The 27,251-nt window shown below is 44.7% G+C and overlaps 1 long non-coding RNA gene across 1 annotated transcript; it reads left to right on the top strand.

Annotated features, from left to right (window-relative positions):
- The first annotated feature begins 13,897 nt into the window (after positions 1 to 13,897).
- Positions 13,898 to 16,820, top strand: LOC135459938 (uncharacterized). Its single transcript, XR_010443123.1, has 3 exons — positions 13,898 to 14,123; positions 14,383 to 14,504; positions 15,822 to 16,820. It is a non-coding gene; the product is annotated as an uncharacterized LOC135459938 (long non-coding RNA).
- Positions 16,821 to 27,251: the final 10,431 nt, after the last annotated feature.

The raw sequence follows: 27,251 nt of genomic DNA, 5'->3' as shown, positions 1-27,251 counted from the left end.
CATTGCACCCTCTTTCTGGAGGATGAGGATGACATGCACCTGGCAGGCACCTTTGGAGAGACCCAGACTGTGGGAACCCTCAAGTTTTTTGCTCCAAAAGCCAGTTTATGTAATGACCTTTAGTGCCACTGTGGCCAAAAAACCTTTATTTTGAGTAGCAAATGGTCTCATAAAGACAGTCTGTTTTTATGAATCAGGTGTTCTGCGTCAAACCTTGTTCTATGGCTTTTTGTGGGCTATTCTGTGGAGCACAGAGGTTTCTTCTCTGATGGTAACTTTCTTCCAAGACAAAATGAAATCTTTCTTTCTTCTGTATTAATATTTCCTAATATTTTGAAGATCACAGGCTCCAAACATTCCAGATTCTGCTTTGACTTTTTTCATTCTCCAAGGCTCATGGCATAACCTCCAAATGATTTGACAAGATGCTGAGGGAATGATCAATTGTTAGCAATGGCTGAAATTATATGTCAAGATAAATGACCTGTTCGCTGACATGTGTTCTTTAAGCCCATGGCCACGCTGAAAATTCATGACTGATGTTCTGGCAACATGATAGAATGGTAATTCAGCTGTCATATAAATATGAACACATTATATTTTACACATGTGTGGTATCTTTCATACCAATGCATTGCCCAGATTGTCTGTATGTATCATCAGGGGAATACAGCAACCTCTTCCACCAGACAACTGCCACAACTCCCATTGTGAAGGCTGGTGCGGTAGGAAGGAAGTGTGTTAACCTTTTGAAGGAATGGCTCTCAGTCACTGAACACAGAGCAGACAAAATGTTGCTTTATGTGATGCAACAGAAACCCTCAAATTCAATTTTTGTAGATCAGAAGGATTCAGCAGAGTTGCTTGCTATGTAAAGTCTTTCAAGATGCAGTAAGTATCTACTAGCAAACTGTCCTTCCATCTCAAAAGCAGCTGTACAGTAGAAGGCTGCTGACAGAACACACTTCTGGCCTGAAAATCCAGGAGTATGAGTACTATAATTCAAATTCAACTTCTTTTAGAAACAAGCGCTGCGGATACAGAGCTGTGCTCCTTTCCTGTTTACTACTAAACTTACTGTTTACTACTTGGAGACTATGTTTCTCTACTCTTACCTTTAACTTCTTCTGGTCTAATTCTGCCCTTATTCTGCATGACAGGATTGATTGTGGTCTTGGTCTTGAGGTCCTTCTAATACCTCTTGAATTGCAGCTTAACTGCGAGCAATTTGGCTGCTCTCGAGCCCCTGTGATGGGGATGGCTCCTCCCCGCCAGGTTTATCTCCGCAGTGGTAAGCCTGCCGAGATGCTGTGCCTCAATGACATTACAGCCCGCTTGGGCTCCGGGGAGCTACATTTCGGCTCGGTTTGGGTGTGATAGTGGTGTAGCCATGGCAGCATTGAACTCAGCGTGGGCTAGCTGCTTGAGTATGCACCCAGGATCCCAGATGGGTTTTACAGCCTGCATCAGACACCACCCTGCAGTGTGCATATGGGTGTGTGAGTCTCAAGTTCAAAAGCAGAAAGCTAGACTAGAGTTAATTTGGGAACATCTACCTTTGACTGTCGAGAAGACATCCAGTGAAAAACAAGCTGGCAGCAGAACAGCCACAACATAATGTGGGGAATGTGGACTGGAGGTCAGCCTCCATTGGCAGCACTGGCTCAGAGCTCATCAGGTCAGTCTGTGGAGTGCTGTTGAATGTAAGGCCTTCCAAACTTCCTAATTAACACTGGCACAAGAGTTGGTGGCAGCTCTGCTGTTTCGCCCTGGAAGGCTGACACAGTGAAGGATGCCGTGATACAGGTGATAAGTAAGCACCGTCGGGCAGCTCACTCTTTGGATGAGGTGTTGCAAAAGAAGAGAAAAAAGCAGAAAAAGGAGAGGGGCGGAAAAGCAGCAAGCTCAAGAGCAGTCCGTGGGCTTCGAGGATAGTGCGAGGGCCTCGAGGGTGGAGAGGCGGTCAGTGCGGGCAGGGGCCCGTGAGAGGCGCCGTCGCAGCCCGCCGGGCTCCGGGCAGCGCTGCCCGCAGCCCCGCTCCGCACTGCGGGCTGCAGGCGTACGTGCGGCGCGGCGCGGTGGGGCCCGCAGCGGCCGTGGCCGCTTTAAGGCGGCGCGCCGGAGCGAGGGCCGCGGCGCCGGGTTCAGCTGAGGACACAGCCCCAGTTCTCAGAAATCCCCGCGCTGCGGGAACATCGCGCTCCGGCACGGAACGCGCTGCCCTAGATCGGGGGTGCCGGGCCCGCCCCCCGCCCGCCGCCCGCCCACGTGAGAGCCCCCCCACGCACAGCCCGCCCGCGGCCCCCGCCACACCGGGGCTCTGCGGCTCTTCTCCGAGATCTGCTGTTTCGTGTTATTGTTTTGTTCGTTCGTTCGCTGGCTTTTGTTGCGTTTTCTTTCTTTTTTTTTTTTTTTCTAATCAGTATTTTTTTTTTTTTAATTCACCGTGGGGAGGCCCCTGCAAGAAAACGGCGTCATCTTTTTCAACCCTCTGTCTCCAAAAAACCCGCAACCCAAACCCAAAAAAACCCCTTACATTATTTTATACATAGGTATACTTTAGATTACGTATAGAAAAATTTTTAAAAGCATATAGAATATAACATGTTGCGTATGATCTACATATATAAAAGTAAGACCATGTTATATGATCTGCAATATAAAAATACATACCTATATTTTTGTTTTATATTTTATATCTAATAAATGTACACCTATTGTTTACATCATTACATATACGCATGCATGCCTACATCGATATATTATAATTACAATACGTGCGTATTTAAATAATAAACATGCAAAATGTATGTTACATTCAAATTTTTTATTGTTTTCGTTTGTTTGTTTGTTTGTCTGTCTGTCTGTCCTGGTGGGGAGGTGTCCGAGCGAACCGATGGGTTGGCCTGCGGGCTGGGCAGTCGGGGAGCGGGGAGCCGGGAGCGTTTCCTGGGAGCTGGGGGCGGAATTACAGCCACCCGCGGTTTATTAATAGCGCCGCGCCCGCGCCGGTACGTGTGCGGCAGAGATACCCCTGTCCCAGCACCGACCCCCCCTCCAGCCACGGCCCATCCTCCTCCTTCTCTCTGGGAAGGGGACGGGCGTCCCCGCCACTGGCTCCGCCTCGCCTCACCTCGGATGCCCTCGGCCGCCTCCATCTTCCTCCCTCCCTCCCTCGCTCCTTCCCTCCTTCCCTCGCTCCTTCCCTCGCTCGCTCCCTGCTGCCGCCGCCCCCTCCGTGCGCGCCGCCCGCGCCCTGCCCCGACGGGCGGGAGCGGCGCCGAGCCGGCTCCTGCTGCCCGCCCGCCGCTGTCCCCGCCACCTCCCGGGGCCCCGTTTCATCCACTTCCAAAAGTCTCCCGGACCTCTGTGCGCTTATGGCTTCCTTTGCTGCGCGCTGTTGGGTGTATTTTTGAGAAAGGCGGCATTTCTCTGCAGAGGCGCCTGAATGGGTTAAATCCAGCCGAGTTGACCCATCACCCAAGGGCCTTCAAGCTGAGACGGTGTCACATTAACTCCTCCACAACCCATTGCCAAAACTGAGATGTCACATTAACCCAGAAAAAAATAGAGACCGTGCCACATTAACCCACAGCCAAAACTTGAGATGCTGCCAGGAGATGAGGCGTCACCTTCCTGCTGCAGTAAAGCTGCAGTGCCCTTCTGCCACGGCACCAACACCCCTCGTGTGTCCCTGGCCTCCATGTATGCAGAATTCCCGAAATTTTTAATGTTCTGCAAAACCACGATAGCAGGTTATTCTCCTTTTACTTATACACAAGGTTTTCTGCACAACAGTTCTTTACAAAAAGGTTTTAGAGAGGGTGAGAGGCATGGAAACAACACAGAGAATGCTTGTCTTGTACATCCTGAAAATCATATGTATTTTTAAAAATGTTTTCCAATACAGTATTTAATTTCTTTGTGTAATTTCCTCCCCCTTTATTGCTGTTTTTCATCAGAAACAAAAGGTTCAGGGAGAGGATGCAGGGCGGGGAGAAGGAGGATAAGGAGAGTTGGTGAGTGTCTGACTTTACATTAGACTTTCCCGAAGTGGGAGTTGAAATTGAAGATGCCTGAATTTTTCTCCCTGGACGATTCTCCCGAGGAGGAGCTTTTGCAATCAATCTCTCACCACTGTGTTGCTACTACTGCAAATTCTCCAGCAGTGGGAATCCTGAAGCATTAGCCCAGACTGGCTTTGGAGCTTTCTCAACTACAGCACATGGGAGACCTGCTGGATTGCTGTAAGAGTACTGGCGACTAAATTTACAGTAATGTGGCAATTGCCACTGCCGGCGGTGTGGCACAGTTCACTTGTGAGAGCTTTCCTTAGGAGGTTTGGTTCTTCACCAGAAGAAATTCTTTCCAGACAAGCGCCTGGGAAGCAGTGCGAGGCCGGGTGTCCCAGCAGACACCGAGGGCAGCCGGCACCGGCAGCTTGCTGCTGTGAAAAGCAGGTGAATGGTGTGCGGAGCTGCCGGCAGCGGAGGGAGGGGGCCCTGTGCCTGTCCTCACCCTGACGGTGTCACTCTGGAGCGCTGGGTCCTGCTGCAGACTCCCAGGGACCGAGGAGACGTGGCCATCCTGCGGCAAGGCCAGCGAAGGGCTGCAGAGAGGTTTAGGGGACTTTTCCTGTGAGAAAATACAGGGAATTGTGACTTCAGCCCGCGGAAAAGAAGGCTCAGGGAGGGTGGAATCTTAAAAGTGTACACAAATATCTGGAGGGAGGTCACACACACAGAACAACTGGTGGTGGGCACAAACTAAGAGCACAGGTGGCTCGCTCTGAACACCGGAGGACACTTTTTCACAAGTAAGGTTGACCGAGCAATGGCACTGGCTGCACAGGGAATCTCTGAGGACTCCATTCGTCAAAATCAGCTGGAACACGGCCCTGGGCAACAGGTTGTAGGAGGACTTGTCTGACATGACCTGCACTCCAGATGTCCTTTCCAACCGCACCCTGTCTGGTTCTGTGATCTGATAGCTGGACAGGTCCAGTCAATGCAGGTTCAGAGTCAATTTTTGGGAATATGGGGCAGAAAAAGCGAAGTATTTAAACCTATGCCCCGGGTAACCCAAAATGTTATTGTATTGCACATCTCTCTGTGCCCAAATGTGCTTCTGTCCCTTTCAGACCCTGCAGCCCCAAAACGGACGGGCGGGGCAGGGGCTGGGGTGCTGCGATCTCTTTAGAATTCGTGGGACTGAGGCAGAGGCTCTGTCCCACTCCTCCCTCTGCCTCTTGCTTTTTTCCTGCCTGTACTCGCAACAGTACCAACACTAGAAGCTGCATTTCTCAATCAAAACCAGTTTCAAGTCGGATTGTTGCAGCATCTGTCGGCAGCTGCAGCGCCGTGCTGGGACAAGCGGAGCAGCCCCGCTCCATGCAGTCACCGCAGCCACCGCTTTTGCTTGTTAATAAACTGTTATGTTTTCAGTTGTATCAACTCACCTTAATGGTGGAAAGAGATTGGTTAAAACTAACGGGTGGTAACTTATTTTAAAGTATCCCCCTCAAATGTATTAAACCAAGACAATTCATTAACTTCCTTTCATAATTTTGGGTACTGTTGACTAAGTAATATCTTCATATTAATTCTTCTGTGCTTACTGATGCTGGGTCTTGTGAATACTACAGTTCATGTCCCTAGTGCTATTTTACCTTTTAGGATTTGCTTACTACACAGCCTTTGCGCATGTAGTACAACATGAACTGAATAGTGCTTGAGTAAGTGTATGCTTGCATATTTGTGCCATATTATCATAAATCATCTCTAGGGACAGTAGCGAGACTAGAAAGATGTCTCTGGCCTTAACCCATTCTCCTAGTCACATTATATTTTCTAAAATAAGATATATCCCTCTTAAAGAATGTTTTATCTTGGAGAGCTGTAATTAAATTTTATGATAGTAGGTCCTGGTTTGAGGTTTGTCTGTACCAACACAAGCTTTGTTTAAGGATCAGTTAGGAATCTTAACTTGCTCTTTAACATTAGCTTAACTGTTACATTTGCCCCAGGATATGAAAAGTGCTATTATAGCCCTAGACTGAAGAAAATTAGAAAATACGGAATTGTTTTCTTACACTTACTTTTCTGCTTTTCTGTATAAAAATCAACCATTGATTTTCACTGGCACTCCTTTTCTGTGCTCCTGTTATAATGTTTTTATCCTGTACTGGGTTTAGGTAAAATCTCTTCTCATCAGCCTTGCACTGAAATCAGCTTAAGCTAAAGTCTGTGGCAAAGGAGCTTTAGTTAACTTGATTTTGGCTGTTTTCTGGGAGAGAAAGAGGAAGTTTTAGATACATTGAACACCATATGGGCACAATACACACTACACAAATTCAAAATCAAAAAGACCTGCTCCATACCTGATTCTTAATGCTAAAAGAGCATAAACTCCTAACCTGTCTTAAATTTCTCTGAGTTCCTGCATGCTCCCTTGAACAGTTAGGTCTTCATATCAATAAGCATTTGGTTTGCAAGTTTGCCTAGACTTCAGCCCCTGCTAAGAACAAGGCAGCTGCAGTGGACCTGCCAGGCCCATTGTGCTGTCTGTAGCAGTAGCCTAGGGAAGAGTTTAAGAAACTCCTTTAAACAGTCTTCAAAGCAGCTCAGAGGCTTTTTGACATCTTTATGTTTGATTGAAGAACCCTAAGGAGCCCTTAGAGTGAAGCCTGGGGTTCGGAACTCACCCTGTTCCGCCTAAGCATCCTAAGAAAGAGGTTCATTCTCTCATTCAGAGTTAATGGCTTTAAAGAGGAGGGTGGACACCATCTTCTTCAGAACAGCCCACCAGCCCGAGACCCTGGTTTCGAGGGGAGGGCTGTGGGTGTCATTCTCCTTGGGAAATGGGAAACTATGGTTTTCTCTAAGGACTTATGCTCTAGAAAGAGCCACGTCTTCAGAACACACCAGGCTGTGGTCCAGGTAGCAGACTGGAAGCTGGGAAAAGCCTTTCACTGACTTCACTAAGACTCCTAATTTCCAGAGACGAGTGTAGCTAAAGGTAATTGTGTAATCCCTAGTATTTTCTTGGCTGCTTAAAATGTTTCGCTACTTAGCATGCTTGCTCTGAAAGCCTTTCCAAGGCTGCTGTTGTAGGGCAGACAGAAACAGGCTCTGCTCTGGCTTCCAGGATACTCTATTAGAAGTGAGCTCCAGTGTGGGGAGTTAACACAGTGCTAAATTAAAGCCAATCGGTAGTGCTGATGTGAAGGATGTTAGGTTGTGCTCGCTGTGCTGATTTGCTTGCATAGCCTTTAGTCTGGAGCACAGGCAGGGCTGGAGCATGGCTGTGCAGCACAGGCTAAGCGACCAAGCCCTTCTCTCCATTGAGTATGGAACCTCAAGTGCACTTTGCAGCCCTGCCCTGCCACAGGTCTGTGAGAAGCACATAAGTATTGTTGCCCACATAGCTGAGATGCCTTGCTGTTGCCTCAGAAACTGGCAGAACAGGTTCCTGTCAATGTAAAAGAATTGAGACACTTGTCACTGCAGTGACAAGTTATATTTCTGTTTGCACCAGAGTTCCCTTTCCTTTTCCCTTTTTTCTTTCCCCTTTCTTGTTTCCTTTTTTCCTTCCCTTTCCCTTTTTTCTTCCCTTTCCCCTTTTCCTCTCCCTTTCTCTTCTTAAAGCCACCAAATAGTTTCCATCTATTCTTTCCAAGAACTAGTGCCTCTAGCAGTGGAGGATCTCTGTCATCATAAATGCAATGCAGGCTTCAGGTCCAAAGGATTGTTTTGTGTGCGTGTGACTTCCCCACAGTGGATCACTGTGCATGTAGGCATTGCAGACTTGCCTGGTTCTGTAAGCAGAGGACAAGAAATGTGCAGAGAATGACAAAAATGTTAACCAAGATGTCAGTTAGCTGAATTTAGTTATGTGTTCAAGGACTTGGGCAACCAGATGGCATAAAAGACACTTGATTTCCACAGCATGACCTCTGAAAGGACATGATTCCCTTATGGATGTGTGTTCCTTCTTTCTAATGCATCTATTATATATCTGTGCAAATATTTATATATATATTTCACTTGTATGAAACCTAGGAAGAACAGTAATCAGTACTCATAGCAAATAATTGAGTGCTAGCTATTTTTATGTTACAAGTTCAACACTGAATCAGACAAATGGCATGTCTTGCTCTGGGTTCAGAGCTCTGTGACAAGGTCACAATGTTGGACTTGATGATTAGCAGTGTGCTGTTGAGCATTTCAGGTAAATCTTATTGTTCAGATGAGTAGCCAGGCCTTGCCTGAGTAGGTCTAGCTGACTGTAAGCCAATTTGTTTACTTCAGGATACGCAGAGAACAAATCTTTTAAAGACAGAATCAGTGAAAACACTGAGTTCGTGGTGGCCTTATACTGTACAAATTGTGGTGCTGAGATTCAAAACCAAATAATTTAACTCTGTGTAACAGCTGTAGAGGTTCAGTTTTTGAGTGAAGCCACAGGAGAGCTACAGGGAAGCTTTGCAGGATAAATAAGCAGTCCTTCTAATACCATGTCTAGCTTTGTCTTCTACACAAACTTTCTCTGTGAAAAAGTTAGTTTTGTCTCACTAATACTGTTCAAGGAGCAACTAATGCTGTTAGAAGTACTAAATTAGTATGAAATATTCACTCTTATTCTTTAAAGGGGTCAGGAAGAGAGAAAAAATAGGTCTATTATTTAGTCTTTCTTAATTTTGTCGACTGCCACAAAGCTCCCTTCACTTAATGTGGCAGAACCTGGAAAATTGTCCTTGTATGTTCCAGGTTTACTCTGGCTGAGAACCCTCCCCCACAAATGCATGTGTATCAGAAATCCAGTTATGTGTAGCATGCTCTGGTCAAGTCACTCCAGCCAGAAGCAGAACTGAAAATATATTTTTTTTTCTGATGGCCTGTAATGCAAACATATATTTTGCCTGTTTGGTTTGGATTTAGCGCTGTAAAGTCCAAAGGCATTCAAGTATGATTCTACTGGTTGCAATAAAATTAGCAATTGCTTGCTGCCAGTATTGCACTTGAAGTCCCTTATGAATATTAATTTAAATTACCTAGCTTGCTACTTGAGTAATTATCTGTATACAGCAAGTAGTACTCCACATGTGCAGTGGTTGTTTAGCCCCACCCAGTATTTACACCTGCTCATTGCCCATGATGCTGAATCTGCCAAGAGCTATTCAGACACATCACTTGTCCCGCTGAAAATTCAGTATAACATCAAATAATAAAGGTCTGTTCTAGCAAACATCTGCCCATAGAGAAAACATCAACTGACTGTGCTGTCCCCCTTAATATGCGTAATGCTGTATTTTGTGTGAGATTGTGAATGGAAATTCAATTTACCTGTTGATGTTTACACCAGCAGATGTGTTGAGGATTTCAGTGTTCATTACATCAAGTAAGTAAATATTCGGTATTCGGTTTTTTTCCTAAAGCAGTATTGGCAGTTATTGAGTGATAGCAAAGTAAGTTTTAGTATTTCTGCAGAAATTAATACATATTTCCTCCCAGGAGGCCTCCCCTGACTATGAAAGGCAGGAAAAATGTTTAAATGTGCACTTCGGTACATTTACATGTACACAAAACTTTAAGAAGCATATTTCAACATCAACACATTGGGTTGGACTCTGTGATCTTGAAGGTCTCTTCCAACTTAGTAATTCTGTGAATTATGTGAATTCTGTGAATACAAGTAGTATTCTTCCTATTTTACATATAAGCATTTGCTGACTTTCAGTCTGCTGTACCAGAGGAGGATGACAGAGAACAATACTACTCAGCAGATGCCAATGAGGATACAGTCTGTGAACTGATTTCATCTGCTTCTCAGGTTTCTGAAGGTATGAGTAGGAATTTTCTTAATTATCTTCTTCCCCTCTTTGCTTATGAAATAAATGTGCTTTGTGGAAAACGTATTGATACTGGAGTGAATACAGAAAGAGTTTGTTCTTTGCAACTGATGCAAATTTCATTTTATTTTGATCAGTTGTTACAGACCTTGCAAATGCTCACAGGTGCAATTGGGAAGTTTGTGTATGGAAGATCATGCAGCATCTTCACCATCTTACTCTGTAGAGATACAAACATTGGACTTTTTGGGATTGCAATCCACTGTTCCTATAAAGTTGGTCTAAAATCCGGGCCTTTAGTTGTCATTGTAACCTTTGTTCTCAGTCAAACAGCTTCAAAGTGATTGCCACCTCTCTTAGATAACATTATTTCACCATGGAGTAGTTTGTCTCCAATAATGTAAAAGATGTGGAAGCACTCTGATAAAGCATCATACAAGTTCGAGAGAATTCCTCTCTTCAAATTAGATGAACATACTGGAGCATTCACAAACACTACCTGCCTTATGTGGATTATGCTGGTGGAGCTCTAAATTACACATGCAGTGCTCTCCAGCTTCTCCTGGCATGCAGGGATGCACAGCCTTAGCAGTGGTCAATGTCTGCCCTTTGGGAACAGCTCACTCCAGAATTCTCTTAAATGCTAGCATATCACATCCCTGAGCAGCTTTTCTGTAGTCACAATGTCTGTTGATTACTTGATATCTTTCCACGAATTTTAGGTGTTATTTCTGTTAAGTACTGTGTGTTGCTGATGTTGTCATTGATGTTCAGAATAGTTTGTACTTTTGCACAAACATAGTACTATACTTAGAATAAGTAGCATTTTAATTTTTTTCAGTGTTGCACAACAAGTATGGAATACAATCTATTTTTAGGTCATACAAGCAATAAACATTGCTCTTGAGTTTGGTGGTGGTGTTGTTTTTCACAAACAGCATATAGTGAAAAGTTCTTCCAGGACAAATATAAAACAGGTTCTGATTCTCTAAATTAATCTCTTGAGGTATTCAGTTACTTACTAGGGCATAATGATTGCTATCAATAAGAAAGATGAAACTTTACATTTTTTGAAAAAGGTTGGATAGATACATAATGACCATAAATCAATGTATTTTTAAACAATATTTTGTTTCAGTGAATATTGCTAATTGACTTATCAAAATAAGCAATTAATGGAACCTTAAAAATGAATATGACACTTTATTAGGAGCTATCCTTTCTTTTTCCTTTTTGAAAAGATGCAGTATCTCAGAATGCCAGCAGTCAGTGAAGTTCTGCAGTTTTTAAAGCATTTCTTTGTCTAGAAGTAAACTTGCTCTTTGAAGTAAACTTCTAGATGAACTCTGCTACTTCCACAATATTGTTGCTGGTAAGTGGATTTTTTATGGAATTATTGACAGAGTTTGTCTTCTGCATGCTGCTTTATGCAGTCTTTTTTTTTTTTTTAACAAAATGCAATAAAGGAAAGAACTATGAGAAATCATGAAGAATAGGGCATGAGTATGCACTGTCAATTTTTGTTTTACAGATAGTATTAAAAAATCCTGCAAATGTGTGTTGTATCCCTGACCCAAACATATTTGCCATTGGCATTTGGAAAATAAAGATCCTTACAGACCAGCACCCCTTGGATCTCTGAGAGCCAGCCTCAGTAAATTGAGAGTTAGCAGAGATCATGATACTCATTCCGTACTGTGCCTGCCAGAGGAACCGCCAAAAGCTTGAAGAGAAGGCTTGGGAATTGTAATTTCATCCTGTGCTGAAAGGAACTGCTTGCTCACAGGAATTAAGTAAATTCTCAAACAGCATAAAAGTGTAGAGGAAGAACTGAGGAATGCTTTTAATTCAGCTGCAGAAATGTATCCAGAGTGTAAGTATTTATGTTGGAATTTGATCAGGAGGTTTCAACTTCCAGTCTTTCATGCTGAGAACTGCAATGGCAGCTTCCTAGCTACCTCATATGGACATGGGTTTCTCTGCACTGATAGCTGAAGAGCATTTCCTAACTCTGTGATTCCTAGTTCCCTGGAATTTCTAATTAATTCTAATTCTAATTTAATTCTGATCAATTCTACCTTTTGAATTATTGAAATTTTTTTTAACTATCTCCTTACTCTCTAGGATTGGCCATTGGCCAGAGCCATCATTACTCAGCTGATGAGATGTTGTCAAACAAGCATTGCTAGATAGTGCTTTTTATTAAAAACAACTATGTGCTTTTGATGCTCAAGTAGTTAGAACACTTCTCTTTCCTGGTTTGTGCAAAGAGATGGTTCTGCAGCACTGCAGGGCTGCCTTTGGGTAGTTTTAACTCCCAAATTTCTTATGCTCCCCTCCACCACCTTTTCTGTGCCTGTTGTGTGTATATCCATCCCTCTTCATTCCACCATCCACTCCATTCTAAGCCAGCAAGCTACTGATAAAGCTCTTGATGAGGCACTGAAACTAGTACCAACACTGCATCTTTCTTCCTGCTGGAGAAGACGGGTGTTTGATAAACATGAAGCTTTACACAGGAGCTACAGCTATAAACTGCTGTTGGTTACTGAGGAACAAGTAAGTGTTGCAAATGTTTAATTGTGTTGCTCCTCTGTAGCAAAGGATTTATATTTCAAAAAGAAAGTAAGATCTAGTCAGTACTTTGTTTCACCCACCCCTGTGTGTGGATGCTGGCTGATTAACAGAGATGCTTGATTATAATATAAATAAGTGAGATAAAATGGTTGTGGCCTGAGACCTAAGCCACTAAATGTTTGGGTTGTTCTATATGAATACTGTCTGAAAAATACATAAACTTCTTACAGAAATATATGTTTGTACAGTTTGCTTTTAATATGCAACAGAGTCCTTAAAAATCTCAAATACTCTTAACCAGTTTTGCTAACAGCTATGCAGAGCTTGCTGTGTCTGACATATATGTTGTGGAAATGAAAGAGATAAAAAACCAAACAAACAGAAAAACCACAAACCAAACCAAACCACCACCACCAACAGAAAAACCTCCCCAAAATTTAATTGCAAAGTACTCCATAGCAAAGATACTGTGTAGCTGTTGTCATAAGCTCATTTTTATTCCTGCAGCTAAGAATGAATATTCATGCTAAGAATGAATCTCCCTAAAACAGAAGAAAATAAATGGAAGCTTTTAACATTTGGCTGAACAAACTCCTACAGCTTTTAATGATCAAGGCAATTGCTGAGCAAGAGTATTTACTAGGCCAGGGTACCTCACTGCACACAAAAACAAATAAACGTAGAGGAGAAGGGAAACTGAAATGTGTCTCTGAGCATGCATTGTAATCTATGTCATGTTCCTTTGGGATAACTGTCTGTCTGTAATTTCTTCCTGAGTTATAAGAAGCGCAAATTGTAGTGAATATAGTTTTATGTGGGTGGCTAAACTATGGTCTAAATATGAATTGACACTAAGATGGATCTTTTATTTCCCCATGCTTTCCTATTAGGAGCTTCAATTCACGCTTCTTGGAGAATAAAGCCTGCCAATCCCATTCTGATTTAGAACAAAAATATGGATCAGTTGAGACTGTTCAACCACTCACAGAAAAATCCAGACAAACTTCCCTTTGCAGCTCAGTACCATGAAGAGCTGCAGCTTTGCTGAGAGGTAGTAGTCTCACCCTTGTGATAGGCTGTTGCCCTTGACAGTGTCAGAAAGGATTAGTATTTGGATATGCTTACAGACACTAGAGTGGGAGGCTTGTGAGATATTTGTTTCCTCTCTGCAGCTTGAATATTAAAGTAAAAAAAAATTACAATCCTAATAACTTACATAAACTTAATCAGTATTTGTATACCAAGAGGAAGGAGAGTGTCCTCACAAACGAGAGGCAGAGAAGTAGTTGTTCTGAGAGACAATTAGTTAATAACAGGGGAAAAACTGAATAGTGGATGAGAGGGCAGATTTACTGATAGGTCTACAGGATCACAGCCACCTGCTTGTTAAGACCTTACAGCCCAGCACAGATGTCATGAGATAAATAATCAGCCAAGCTATGGTTTTAAGGGGACTGCAGACCTAACTGTACCTCCCTTATTAGCACAGAGTAGTATAGTGCATGTTCTTGTGCTACCAGACAGTACTTGTGCATTGCTAGACTCCTTTCCCCCATTTAGATCGACTGATTTCCACCTTGAAAGGCTGTACCACTGCACAGCCTCCCACTTCACCACTGTGGCTGCATTTAGTCCCATTGGAAAATGCAGATTGATAAAAGATGTTCTTGTTTTGGAGCACCTGCTATAACCATGTGTGTGTATCTATATCTAATATCTGTATCTATCTATATCTATATCTAATATCTAATATCTATATCTATATCTATATCTATATCTAATATCTAATATCTATATCTATATCTATATCTATATCTATATCTATATCTATATCTATATCTATCTGCTGGGAAGAGCAACAGCTCTATCTTTCCTTTGTTCTGCTGTTGCCACCAGGTGTTCTCTAGTACTGTGACATGGTAGATGTATGTATATGTTTCACTTTGTCTCTATAGAAACAGACTGCCAGAAGAAGTCTGGGAGCTCAGCCATAGGGAAAAATGGAGGAGTATACCCCACCATCAGGAAAGCAAATTCTTTAGATGAAGTGTTATGAATGGAAGATGAAATGGCACATGTAAGTTTAGATGATTTAAAAGCTGTTCTTCCCATTCTATTTTGTTGCATGAAAGGCAATTGAAATGTTTGGCCTCACCTCTTAGAGGAAAGTAATGGGCATTCCAATCTCAACGTTTGCTTTTATTGTTAATGCTTTACCACAACTTATAGTGTTGCTTTGTGGGTGACCACCGTATGCTTTTCCCTTTCTTCACCCTTCATATCCATCCCCAGTCTACTCAGTGCAATCATACTTCTGAAGAATTCGGTTAATTCCTCAAATTTCTCAACCAGTTTGCTGATTTAAGCCACACAAGTTCAAACGCCCTTGCTTTACTTTCAGTATTCTCTGTGATCCAGCCTCTTACATCCACTTTCATTTACTATGTGGTGCTATCATCACCTCTCCACGTATCATCAGATCCAGCTTAATCCAACACCACCATGTTCACCACTAGACCCTACCCCCAACTGCTGCATCTTCTAAATACTTCCAAGAATGGTTACTCCACCACTTCCCTGGGAAGCCTGTTACAATGCCTGACCACTCTCTCAGTGAAAAAATATTTCCCAATATCCAGTCTAAAACCTCACTGTCAGAACCCAGGAAATTCCTCTGGCTGCCCTGGATGGCTCGAGCCCCTGCCCAGGGGGCTCAGAGACCTTGGCACAGAGCCCAAGACACCTGTGCCTTTGATCTTGGAAAACAATTACCAACCTCTATATGAAGAATTACGAGTCAAGGAAGTTTAAATAGTGAGTTTGCCACGGGGTGAAAAATAGATTTTTGAGGTTTTTAGAATGGGGGCTCGAGGTCCCAAGATGGAGGAATTTGGGTGTGCCTAGTCCTTTTTCCTTCCTCTTCCTAGTCTCCATCTTCTGGGTGATGTTGGCATTTTTAGATTGGTTTAGAGTAAAAGCTCAGTGTCTAACATAGGTATTGGGAAATAGTAAATAGTGTACATGTAATTTTTAGTATAAAAGATATCACCATCCCAAGAATGGGCAGTGTGCCTCAACCTGACCTGCCAGACAGACCTCGGTGGGTTGGAGAAAGAATTTTACAGATAAGAAACAACAAACAACCTTGAGAATGAGAATAGAAGAGTTCTGACTCCTTCTTTGATGGCTGGGCTGGGAAAAGACACTTTCTAACGCATCTTGGGGTCACTCTGACCAGCAGAGATTCTGAGACCTCACCTGGCACAACCTGAGGCCATTTACTCCTGTCCTGTCACTTTTTTACTGGGAGAAACTGGGAGAAAAGACTGACCCCTCCACCTTGCTACAGCCCATTCTCAGGCAGCTGTCAAAATCTGAGCTTCCCTTTCTCCAGGCTGAACACCTCCAGCACCCTCTACTGCTCCTCACAGGATCTGTGCTCCAGACCCTTCACCAGCTCTGTTCTACTCGCTCCAGTGCCTTGATGTCTTTCTTGTCATGAAGGGCCCAGAACTGAAGACAGGACTCGAGGTGTGGCTTCACCAATGCCCAGTGCCGTGGAACTGTGCTTTGTATTCGCATTTTTTAGCTACAGACGTATGTTACCACATGTGGTTTCTGGGCTTGCAAAGTGTTTCTGCCGCATTTCAGAGTGTGAGCCAAAAATGCTACTGCTTTGCCTTGCCTTCAAAGTTCAGCATTAGGATTTAAGGAAACAACAGCAGAGTATGTAGCATATAAAATGTTTTGGTAGCTATTGAAACTAAAGCAAGAAATAGAAAATTAAAGTGATGAAATGCAAAGAATCCAAAGACTCACCAAATCCTTGCTGAGAGATAAAGACTGCTTCCACTTGAGTTTCAGATAGTCATATGTTTGTCTGAAAAATGGATGTGAATAATGAGACCTTGTTTATCTTCCGTAGGCCATAAGCATCTTTCCTGTTAGTAGCACTGCAGAAGCTGTTCCAGCCACTGTGCAGGTTTGTGGAAATTGTGTGTGGGTCTTGTGTGCACACATACATGATGATGTAAGTTTGCTATGGTATGGTAGGTATTGGTCTTTGAATTTATATTGGGTGAAGGCAACAATTGTCTTTTGTGTTCACTGCTATTTTTTGCCAATATTTAAAAATTTAGAAAACCCTTGCATTTCACCACTGTCTGTAGAATTGGGGCAGCATATTAGCTATGAAAAATAAAAGACACAGAAAAAAATCTTGTGAAATCACTCCTTTGAACCTGAAATAAAAACATTGTTATGCCCAGAGATTAATTATGAATAATCGGATTCTGACTTTAATCTGTTCAGTTAAGGGGGGAAGCATAGATGAGTTGAGGAGGAATATTTTTCCATCTTAAAATGATCAAAGTATTTTTGTATATTTGCAGAAATTGGTGGAGACATGACAGGCAGAAATCGGGAAAAGGAATACCAGTTCAGAATAAATAATGGCATCAGATGAAACATGGAACAGATGGTGAGAGAAATGGAAGGAACTTGTACTGGAAGTTATGCAAACTCCTGTATGGTTTTGTAGAAAATACTAAACCCTCAGTTCTCCATTTTCAACGATTCAGCTTACTCTATAGGAAGCCAGTTACTTGCAGTTTTCATCTCTGCAGATATACAAATACTACAATGTAAAAATAATGCAGGTACAAAAAAATTGTAACAATGGTCAAGGGCTGTTTGCTCAATGTGAAAGCAGTTAGACTTTGTATATTTTCTTTTGGTTGTAGATTTCATTATTAATTTAAAAGTTTTTCTCCATCCTTTTTGAAACTTATGCACCAATGAGCCAGAAGTTCAGTCGTGGAGGAGAGAAATGAAGAAACAATGTGTTCAGGCCAGATATATATTTTTGTTAGAGAAGGCAATACTGGGAACGAGTAATGTTTGTTGGTTTTTTAACATGCTGATGGATCTGGTAAGTTTAAGGCAAAGCTGGAGATAACTTTGTCTCCAGCATGCTTCATTTACTAGCCAACAAGGAAACTGCTTACATGCAGGCATTGTAAGATTGAAAAGACAGCAAGTACCACAAACTTTTCAAGACATACTTTGGAAAGTGTCCTTGTGTCATCTTGCAGCCCAGAGCCAGAGCCTAAGCCTGTTCCTTATAGTAATCCACATGGCACATTGTCCTGAGCTGCATCTCTCCACAGATTGTGGAGATTCCTGTGATCCCTGTCTGCCTTCCCTATCAGGCACCTTTAGCCTACAATTGTTACCTACATTGTTAAGGACAAATAACATTCCTTCTTCATGCTTTTTCTCCCTCTCAGCCTTCACTGTGGTGACCTCTGGTTTCATTTTTTTTTTGGTGTAACTTTGCACTAGGAACAAACTGTCACGAAAGTATAGATCAGTTTTAGAGTCAGTCTGGTTTTTTGTGTTTGTAAGAATTCATACCTTTTTCATACCCAGGTTTCAATTAGAGATTATCACCAAACAACAACCTCAGTGCTCTTATGTATATGGAATGCTTGTGGCTTTTTCAGTTCTCTGCATTTCTTCAGATACAGGGAAAAAAAAAAAGCCTGATTAAATGATTAGAGTGCAGTACAAGTCCCACTTTCCTACATTTAAAATGTAACAAGACCCAGTGACTGCTGAAGCAATGAATCACCACAATTTACATATACAGGTCAGCAGGGAACATTCTCACTGCTGAGAGCATTCCTGCAGTCAACACTTAGCTACTCCCATTGCAGCCACCTCTTGGCAAATCCAGATGCATTCCTGTTAGTGTCCCTGAACCAGCTCACGGGCGGGAGGAGGAGGACACACTTTCCACTGCCGGGAGGAGGCCGGAGCCCTGCGGGACCCTTCCCTCTCTGGCATGTAGCCGGGCTTGGCTGGCTGCAGCCTGCGGAGCACAGAGGGGCTCCCCTTTCGAGCTGACAGTTCTCTTGGAGGCCAGTCACAAGTCCATGGTGGACCAAGGTGCGGCCCTGCAGTTCAGGTGCAGGGGACGAGCAACAAAACCTTACCCAGTGCTTGCAGGAGCGGTGTTTGCAGAGAGGGGGAGGTGCTCCCACCATCCATCCCCGGGTCACGAACCTTCCCGCGGACCTGCTTTCTCACTCAGACTAAAATGGGCGGAGGGCGACTGGGAAGGACCGGACCCTCTGCACGGCTCCTAGAGCGGGGCAGGAGCGGCCCGCGCTGGCTCCGCACGGAGCGAGCAGGGCGGCGGGGCCGGGCGGGCGGGGAGCGCCGGTCCCGCTGCCCAGGGTGTATCGCAGCCACCCCAGGGCCGTGCCGAGTACAGAGTGTTCCCTTCCCGCCCCTGAACTGGGATTGAACTTAACTTCCCCAGCCCGCCGAGCGCGCCGATACCCTCCGGGGGGCGGAGGGAGAGGCAGGGAGGAGGAAAAGCAAGAGGGGTGGAGGGAAGGAAGTTCCAAAAGGGTTTATTTCATCGAAAGTACTTAAGGTGGGGTGTTGTTTGGGTTTGCTTTTTTGTGGTTGTTTTGGTGGGGGTTTTTGTTGTTTTTTTATTTCTCTGTGTGTGTTTTCTTTCTACGTTGAAAAAAAAAGCAAACAAAAAAATTTCATGGCAATCAGCATCCCTAAGCCAACACACTTTCAGAAAATACGTAGAAAAGAAAAGGACATTGCTTTTACAGAAATAGATTTATGGCACTTTTGTTTTTTTGCCTTCCTGCCATTGTTAAACAAGTACTTTTCCTTTACTCTTCTCTCTGACCCGAACATTATAATTATGTTTCCTTCCCGAAGGAAACTGAAAGTGCTGTGACCCCACACAAGAAAGAAAAGACCAAAGGTTTGACAAAGACCTCATCCCCACAAGTTGTTTTATTTTTATTAGGGTACCTTTAAAGCCGGTGTCTTTCAGAGGTTCTGTGCCATTGTGGTGCTGGTCTCAGGCAAGGCTGTGTGCCCATGAGGGGTGCAGAGGAGCAAATCAAGCAGTTTCAGCCTGCAGCAGGTCAGTGTGTCAGCAGGCTCAGAAGTGTGCATGTGTTCCTTGGGATTGCATTAATGGGGCTGTCTCTGTGAAATCTTTGTTAAAAAGGGTTAGCAGCACACTTGGGTGTTTTCCTTGTTTCTTGAAATTAGGTTTGTGCCAATCTTGGATCAAAATGAATAATAGATCTTGAGAGATTTTGGTAGGCACTATTTTGTATAAGTGCCTGTATTTCATGCAAGTATCACAGCATTTGGAAGACTTTTTGCCTTTTTCTGATTTGGTTTCATTATGGAGAACGTGGAGATAACCCACTTGTTACAATTGTGTGGTATTCTTCACAGTAGCTAAAGTCACCACCTAGTCCAGTAAAATTCACTTTAAGTTTATTATTCAGAACTATCTGGACACCATCTGCACATTTTGGGTTTGTTGTTTTGTGGGGTTTTTTTTGTAGTAAATTTGTATTCATATTATTGATATGTTGTATCCTTAGTGTGTTCCTGTCTGTTAACCACCTCTTAAAATACTTTACAAATATTGGTTTTAGCCTGTTCAATAGCTAAATGATGCAGCCTCTTGCAATCCACAGTTCAACCGGATGGAGCTAGAGACTTTTTTTCTCTTCTTTTACCACTGTATTGCCCTGAATATAAGAAAAATTTCTTGCCTGTCAAATGCGAAAAATTGCAAAAAGCCCCCACTTTGGAATTCTTTGGAATCTTTCCTCTCACCTTGGAATTCTTTCCCTGTGACATGGGTTATGCCATGTCCCATTTAAAGTCTGTGCATCCTGGCAGATGCCTTCAGCAAGTGCAAGGGCAACTTCTCAGGTAGCACTTCCTCCAAGCCTTGTTCCAGTCGGGGGTGGATGCACAGGAGCACCTTTTGGGCCTGATTTGCACCTTTGGCAGCTGATTCCCAGCAGTGCCCTGGGGCTGAAGGGACCAATGCAGCCTTGTTACAAGCTGTAAGGCCATGCACCGGTGGCCCTGCCTGATGCATTCCTTGCCTGCCAGAGAAGGAGACTCCCACTCTGGTCCCTTGTTGGACCACATCTGTCTAACTCATTCTCTTTCTAACACAGGAACTGCTTGCCCTTATCCTTGTCCCACAGATATTCTTCTCCCTCTGCTTCTCATCCTTTATCTTCCAGCTGCAATGCCTTTTGGCTTTTCTCAGATGATAGTGGTAGTGCTTAGCACTGCACTGGCAGCCACTTATCAATTCATGTGTTTGTTTCATCAGTCTTGTCATTTTATATTATCCACAGCCCTTGAAAGCTACTTAAGACCTCTTTCCTCATATTTACAAGGCTGTTGTGCCATAACTAGACCAAAAATACTAAATGGCTCCTTCGTTTCTAAGAAGCAGCCATGTTTCATGGGCTGTGGCCCAGGACATGTGACCAGAAATGACCATTGCCCAGGATGGGGAGACAAATAAGCCAAACACACCTGGAGCCTTGCAGTGACTGGCAATAAACTCTTCAGAGGAAATAGGGAAGGAGATGTGGGGGGCTGCTGCCCTGAACACTCTGGCTCTCCCCTGCACATCCTCACACTGCTCTGCCGACACCGTTTTGCCATTTTTAGCAAAGTTGCTGACACGGTTTTCCCATTTTTAGCAAAGTGAGTGGCCGCTGGATGTCACTGTTTGGTCTTCGACAGACGGACACACGGACAATTTTCTCTGTCTCAAAATACAGGAGCCAGCATCCTTAAGGACAAAACCAAAGAAACAAACCAAATCAGTCCAGGCACAAAGACAGAGCTCAGCGGTGCACCCCAGGACAGCTGGTCGTGGCATTCTGTCCTGGAAGAGCGGGTGATCCAGGAGCTCTGGGGACAAGCGGGGGCCCTGCTAAAAGAGAGGCGACGCTGCAGGGCTGGGATTGCTGGCTGAAGCACGGGGATCCCCGGCCGAGACACTCCATCAGTGTCGGGTCTGTGGAATTTGTGCACTTGGTTCACTCAGAGAAGCCATGAGGACTCCTTCACATGCGCAGCACTGGGAGATGGCAGATCACTTAGGCACTGGCTGTGCAAGGTAGAAACACAACATTGCTCCCTCCAGTCCTTTCTCACATTATCTCCTCTGACAGAAATCTGTGTGGCAGATACTCATGTTTCCAATTTGCTGGTTGTCGTAGGAAGGGGGCCAGGACACCAGATGGTTCATCACAGGTCCAGTTTATTGAAGAAAGTATCAAACACTTATACAGCAAATAATAAGCTTATGAATATTCTGTAAGCCAAGCAATCTATTGGTTAAACTATACCATGAACTCTTCCTCATTCCTTAGGGGTTACATCTCTCCTTAGGGGTTACATCTCTCTTTTCTCATGTCTCTTTAACTATTTGTTATCCTACTACAGCTAGGCCCAAGGACACACTATCTTTGCAGGTGCAGGAGTTGGAATTAGCCACGGTTTTGTACTTTTCCAGTCTTTAGCCAGCCAAGCTCCCAACAGCTGGTCATTCTCCCTGCTTGAAAGCTGCAGTTGCAGAGCGCTCAAAGTCTGCAAGGGCTGGATTGAAGCAGGTCCTGCAAGCTGGATTTCTTGCTCTGCCCTGTGAGGTGTAAAAGTTTCGCACAATCCTTCATGAGCCAAGCCACAACACCTTCCCCTGCAAAGGCCTGCCCTGGCTTTAAACCTGCCCTGGCTTTAAACCAGGCCTGGACACAGAAAGGCTGAATAGAGAAAGCTTGTCTCTGTGAAAACCTTTTTCCCTCAAGGGACTTCCAGACATCTGCTGAGACAGGGTGCCACAGCAAAGGCTGCACTGACCATGTGCTGAGCACCTGGCATCTCTCTTGCACTTGGGGAGTGCTGAGGAACCCAGTTCTTGGCATTTCTTCTTCAGAAGAAAAAAGCCTTGAAAGACAAGGAGATATGATAACGTTGTCCTTCTCATTTTCTGAATTTCTGACACCATTTTCTTGTGTGCCATGGGGCTGAGCACTCGGCATGGATGGGAGCCAGTGGGAGTTGCCTTCTGAGCCACTCAGCAGGACTACAAAGATCTCACGAGCTTATGCAGGGAGAACATGAGAAGGGAGAAATCCCAATTAGAACTGAATGTGGGGAGAGAAGTGGGGACACAGGAGGAGGAAAAGGCTGAAGTACTACTGAGTTCCTTCTTTGCCTCTCAGTCTTGAAACACGACCAAGCTGTTCTCTGGGTAGCCAGGATGGGTGCTGGAAGACATGGATGGGGAGTGGAAGAAAGCTCCCAAACTCCGAGGTGAAATGATTACAGCTACACCAATTAGACACTCACAAGCCTGTGGGGCCAGAGGGAATTCACAAGAGGTGCTGTGGTGTTGCAGTGTGTTTTAAACTTCCGGGTCCCTTACCCAGGTGTGCCAAAACCCTTCTCCCCCCCTCGCCCCCTGCTGGGCTGTCAATCAGTTTTAACATTCCAGCAGGGCGTCGTGTGGTTGGTCAAGTTCAAAGGATGCCCCTCAGGCCTGGGGGTCATTGGCCTGTCTAGGTGCCATCCGCTCCTGAGACCCCGCCCCTCCCACCTGGTTGGTGGCTCACCTGTCCCCTCCCCTCCCCCTGCCCAGGGAGCTTAAAAAGGTAATCTGACCATGCAGCCGCTATTCTGTTGGAGCTGTTCCTAAGATTCAGACCTCTGTAACCATGGAATAAACCTCTGGATATTAAACCCTCCAGCAGAATCCTCTCCTTTTTCTCTTCACCATCGCCTGAAACTTTCCTCCTGAGGTAAATGGAGTTCCTAACAAGCCTAGACTTGTTTAGTGCCCAGCTGCAACCACCAGCAAGCTAAAGGTGTCTCTGGGGTGATACACCACAGCTGCCGCCTTTGGCCTAGCAGCAAGGGTCAGACTGGCCTAGGCACAATCTAACTGGTAATATTGGGATTCATATTCCAATACTGTGGGAAATGGCAGAAATGTTCTCCATGCCACCTGCCATCATTTCCCAGCAGTCCTGGCTAACTGGAGAGGTGCCAGGTGAGTGGAAGTTAGCAAAAGGGATGCCCTTGGCGTGGGCACTGGGGAGGTCAAGGAGCAGATCCTTTTCAAAGCAATGACACGGCCCGTGCAGAACGAGCAGGGGATCAGGGCCAGCCTGCGTGGCTTCCTGAAGGGGAGGTGCTGCTTGGCCAGCCTGATCTCCTTTTAGGAGCAGGTGACCTCATCCAGTGGATGAGGAGCAGACCGTGGGTGTCGACTGCCTGGATTTGGGGAACATCTTTGACACTGTTTCCTACAGGATTCTCTGAGAGAAAATGGTTGGTGTGGCTTGGAGGGCTGGCAGTGCTCATGGAGCTAAAACCTGGCTGGTTGGCCAGGAGCTGCATGCAGCTGGCAGCCAGGCCCCAGTGGTGCTGCCCAGGCTCAGTCCTGGGGCCAGTGCTGCCCAGCAGCTGTGTCGATGGCCTGGACGAGGGGATGGATGCCCCTCAGTGGGTTTGCAGTGACACCAAGTTGGGCAGGAGTGCTGCTCTGCAGGACAGCAGGAAGGATCTAGAGAGGGCCCTGGACACACTGGATTGATGGGAGGAGGGCTGTGGTGTGGGATTCAACGAGGCCAAGGGCCGGCTCCTGCCCTTGGCTCACAACAGTCCCTGCAGCGTTCCATGGGCTGGGGCAGCGTGGCTGGGAAGCTGCCCCCTAGGAAAGGGCCTGGGGCTGTTGGCCCACAAGTGGCTGGACCCGAGCCAGCGTGTGCCCAGGTGGGCAAAAAGGCCCCTGGCATCCTGCCCTGGATCAGCAGGGGTGTGGGCAGCAGGCCCGGGGCAGGATTTGTCCCCCTGTGCCCGCACTGGTGAGGCAGCGCCAGGAATGCAGCCCTGGGCCCTGGGGCCCTCAGCACAAGGCACTGGGGGCTGCAGCAATTCCAGAGAGGGGCCACAAAGCTGGGCAAGGGTCTGGAGCACAAGACTCATGAGGAATGGCTGAGGCAGCTGTGGAGCAAAGGAGGCTCAGAGGGCCCTTATCACTCTCTAGAGCTGCCCTAGGGGAGGCTGTGGTGAGGTGGGGACTGGTCTCTTCCTCCAGAGAACTGGTGACAGGACAAGAGCAAATGCCTCAGCCTGTGCTGGGGGAGCTTCATCTTGGCTATGAAGAAAACTGAATTTTCACTGGATGCTTTCTCAAGCCTTGGAACAGGCTGTGCATGGAACACTGCAGTCACCATGCCTGGAGGTAAAAGCATAGGAAAGGTGTTTGGATGTGGCATTCAGGGACCTCTTTACTGATGCACTTGAGAGAGTTAGGTTCATGTTGGACTCCATGATCTTTGTGGTTATTTCCAGCCAAAATTATTCCATGATTCTAAAGCAGTATTCAAAAGCATACTACCTCGGAAGTTACTTGGGCTTTTGTGACTCTTGTCCCTTGTCCCTGGGCAGCATCCTGAGTAAGCAAGAGCTTTGCTCTCCATCCTCTGAACCTGCAGCCAGTTCTGATCAAGCGTCCATGCAGCTGATTTGGATGAGGGAGTTGATCTTCCTGAAAAATGGTGTTTTCTGTGCTTCAGTTCTACTGGATGGGGCAGAGCTCAGAGACCACAGTACATGGGGGTAGTGGGGAGAAGGATGTTTGGTGAACAGAGGTCTGGAATTAATTGGTGTGATGCATAAGCATCTCTGATTAGGCACATTGGTCTCCAGGACATGTATTTGGGTTTCTTGTGCCGGGCAATGTTGACCTTAGGGTCTGGAAGAAAAGTCAGGGTTCAAGGCACAACTGTCTTTCAGGTATGTAATATATATATAACTGTACTTAGTGTTTGTTTATGGATTTATATATTTTGTGTTCTTCTTGACAGTTTGTAAAAACAGGGTTATGCCCTCACAGAGCTGTTGTTTTGTTGTGTTTTCTTGTTATGTGGTATTCTTGCTAATTGCAACAAGGACATTTTCTGATGGTTGGTTATTTTTTCATCAGATAGATTGTTTTTACATCTGCAGTAAGAGTTGGCATGTTTCATTGCAACTCTGCATTGCCTGCATATCCTTCTCTGTACATATTATTGCCTGGGCTCAGTTTTCCAACACGTAATGATATCTCACCCTTACATTCCCAATTTCCACAAATACTGCAGAGATCTTATATTCTTCAGATGGATGAGACTATTTGTCATAATAATTCTGCTTAGTCCTGACTATTGGCTATGACATGAACTAATTTAATCCCTAATTACTCCACTTGATAGCTCTTTAAATTCAGAGGGCTTTGTCTTATTCATCAGGGTGTTGTGGAACCTCAATCTTATAAGGAAAATATTGCTTCTCCAAGTGAATTCTTTCAACATGGCAGCAAGTATCAAATTTTACTTCCATGGAAATAGATGGTAAGTCTCCAACAGCTCAGGTCTTGCTGTATGCAGCAGTGTGGATGATCTCACTAATAATTATTTTCCTTCAGTTTCACTTTATTTGGAATAATGGGCAAAGTTGCAACCATTTCTGATAATCTTGTCAAGTTTTCTCCCAGTTGGGATGTCGCAGGCAAATAAATATATTTTCTCAATTTTCAGTTGTCTTTGCATTGTTAATTTTGCACTAAACGAGAATGGTCCCACTGTCTGACTTGGAGTAAGACTGTTCAAGGAGGAGGGAGTTATCAGCTCAGCTGATTTCTCACATCAAGCTGTTATTTTCCCTATGTCGGGCCTCCATCTGGATGGGCCAACCAGCTCCTCTGTGCTGTATTCCTCTCTGCCTTGTTGGAGGTAGAGCTAGCAGGGTAGGCAGCAACTTGGAGTTAGTAATCTCTAGTGTGATGACAACTGATGAGCTGCACATTGATGAGAGAGAGAGAGAGAGAGAGAGTGGACAACAGTGCCTTCCACTGATGCTGTATTGCAGCATCAATAAAAAACACCAGACAGAAGTGAGAATTGCAGAAAGGGATGGATTATCAATGCCTACTCTTGCCCCTTGTTTCTGTCTGCAGGTCCACAGACGTAAATGAATGTAAAGGTCATAATTCTTTTAGTTTTCAGAAGCGAGGCTATTGTCCGTGTCTGTGAAGGAAGCAGCTGTATGCTGTCAGCTTGAGGCATTGTGGTCGGGGTGAGCTCAGGTGCGCGGAATCCTGGGGGAGTACACAGTGCAATCTCTTTTGATGCCACTTGGAAATGGGGGTGCTGTGTCCTTCCCCTCCCAAATTACTGTGCTCTGTCATCTGGCTCCTGTCTGGCAAGGCTCCAGTGTTCCATCAGCAGTAGCATTCCCCACCCTTTGGCCTTTTCAACTGTTGAATCCTTGTCTCCTGTAGGAGCGAGTACTGATGGCTATCCACAGCTCTTTTCCCTCCACCTTGTGTTTTGTTTGAAGGAACAATGAGACCTGACAGTAAGACATTTCATTTCTGTAATAGGGATTTTTTGTATGGGAACATCAAAAATGTAATTTAGACATTAAACATGTATGAATATTCATGTTAAATGTGTATGTGCACACACAAATATGTGTGCATACATATTTCTTGTATGGCTGTAGCAGAACTTTGTCTTTCTCTCGATGTGCTTTTTGAGAAACAATAGTTGGTAACTTTATGAAAGTTTCTGATATAATTAGCTGATCAGAATGGCTCACTAATCCTCATTTCTATTGCTTGTTCAGAACTGTTCCAGTTTTTGCATCCATTCCCTACAGTCATCTCTGGGCCTTAGTTTTAGCATGAGATCTTTAGCCTTAATGACAGCATGTAGCTCTGGCTGAACTCTTCTTCCTCTTCCAGAAGACAGACAAACTTATTTTGTGATCAGTCATTGGAAAATCACGCAAACTTGCATCAGAAGGCTGAGCAGTGTTAAAGCAGGCCCTGTAATTTTTTTTAACTCCTGAATATGGGTATAGGGATGCTTTTAATCTCTGACAGGTTTTTTGAATATATAATGTA

Source organism: Zonotrichia leucophrys, chromosome Z (genome assembly GCF_028769735.1).
Source record: "Zonotrichia leucophrys gambelii isolate GWCS_2022_RI chromosome Z, RI_Zleu_2.0, whole genome shotgun sequence".
Taxonomy (NCBI): domain Eukaryota; kingdom Metazoa; phylum Chordata; class Aves; order Passeriformes; family Passerellidae; genus Zonotrichia; species Zonotrichia leucophrys.
This window is presented reverse-complemented; position numbering and strand designations above follow the sequence as displayed.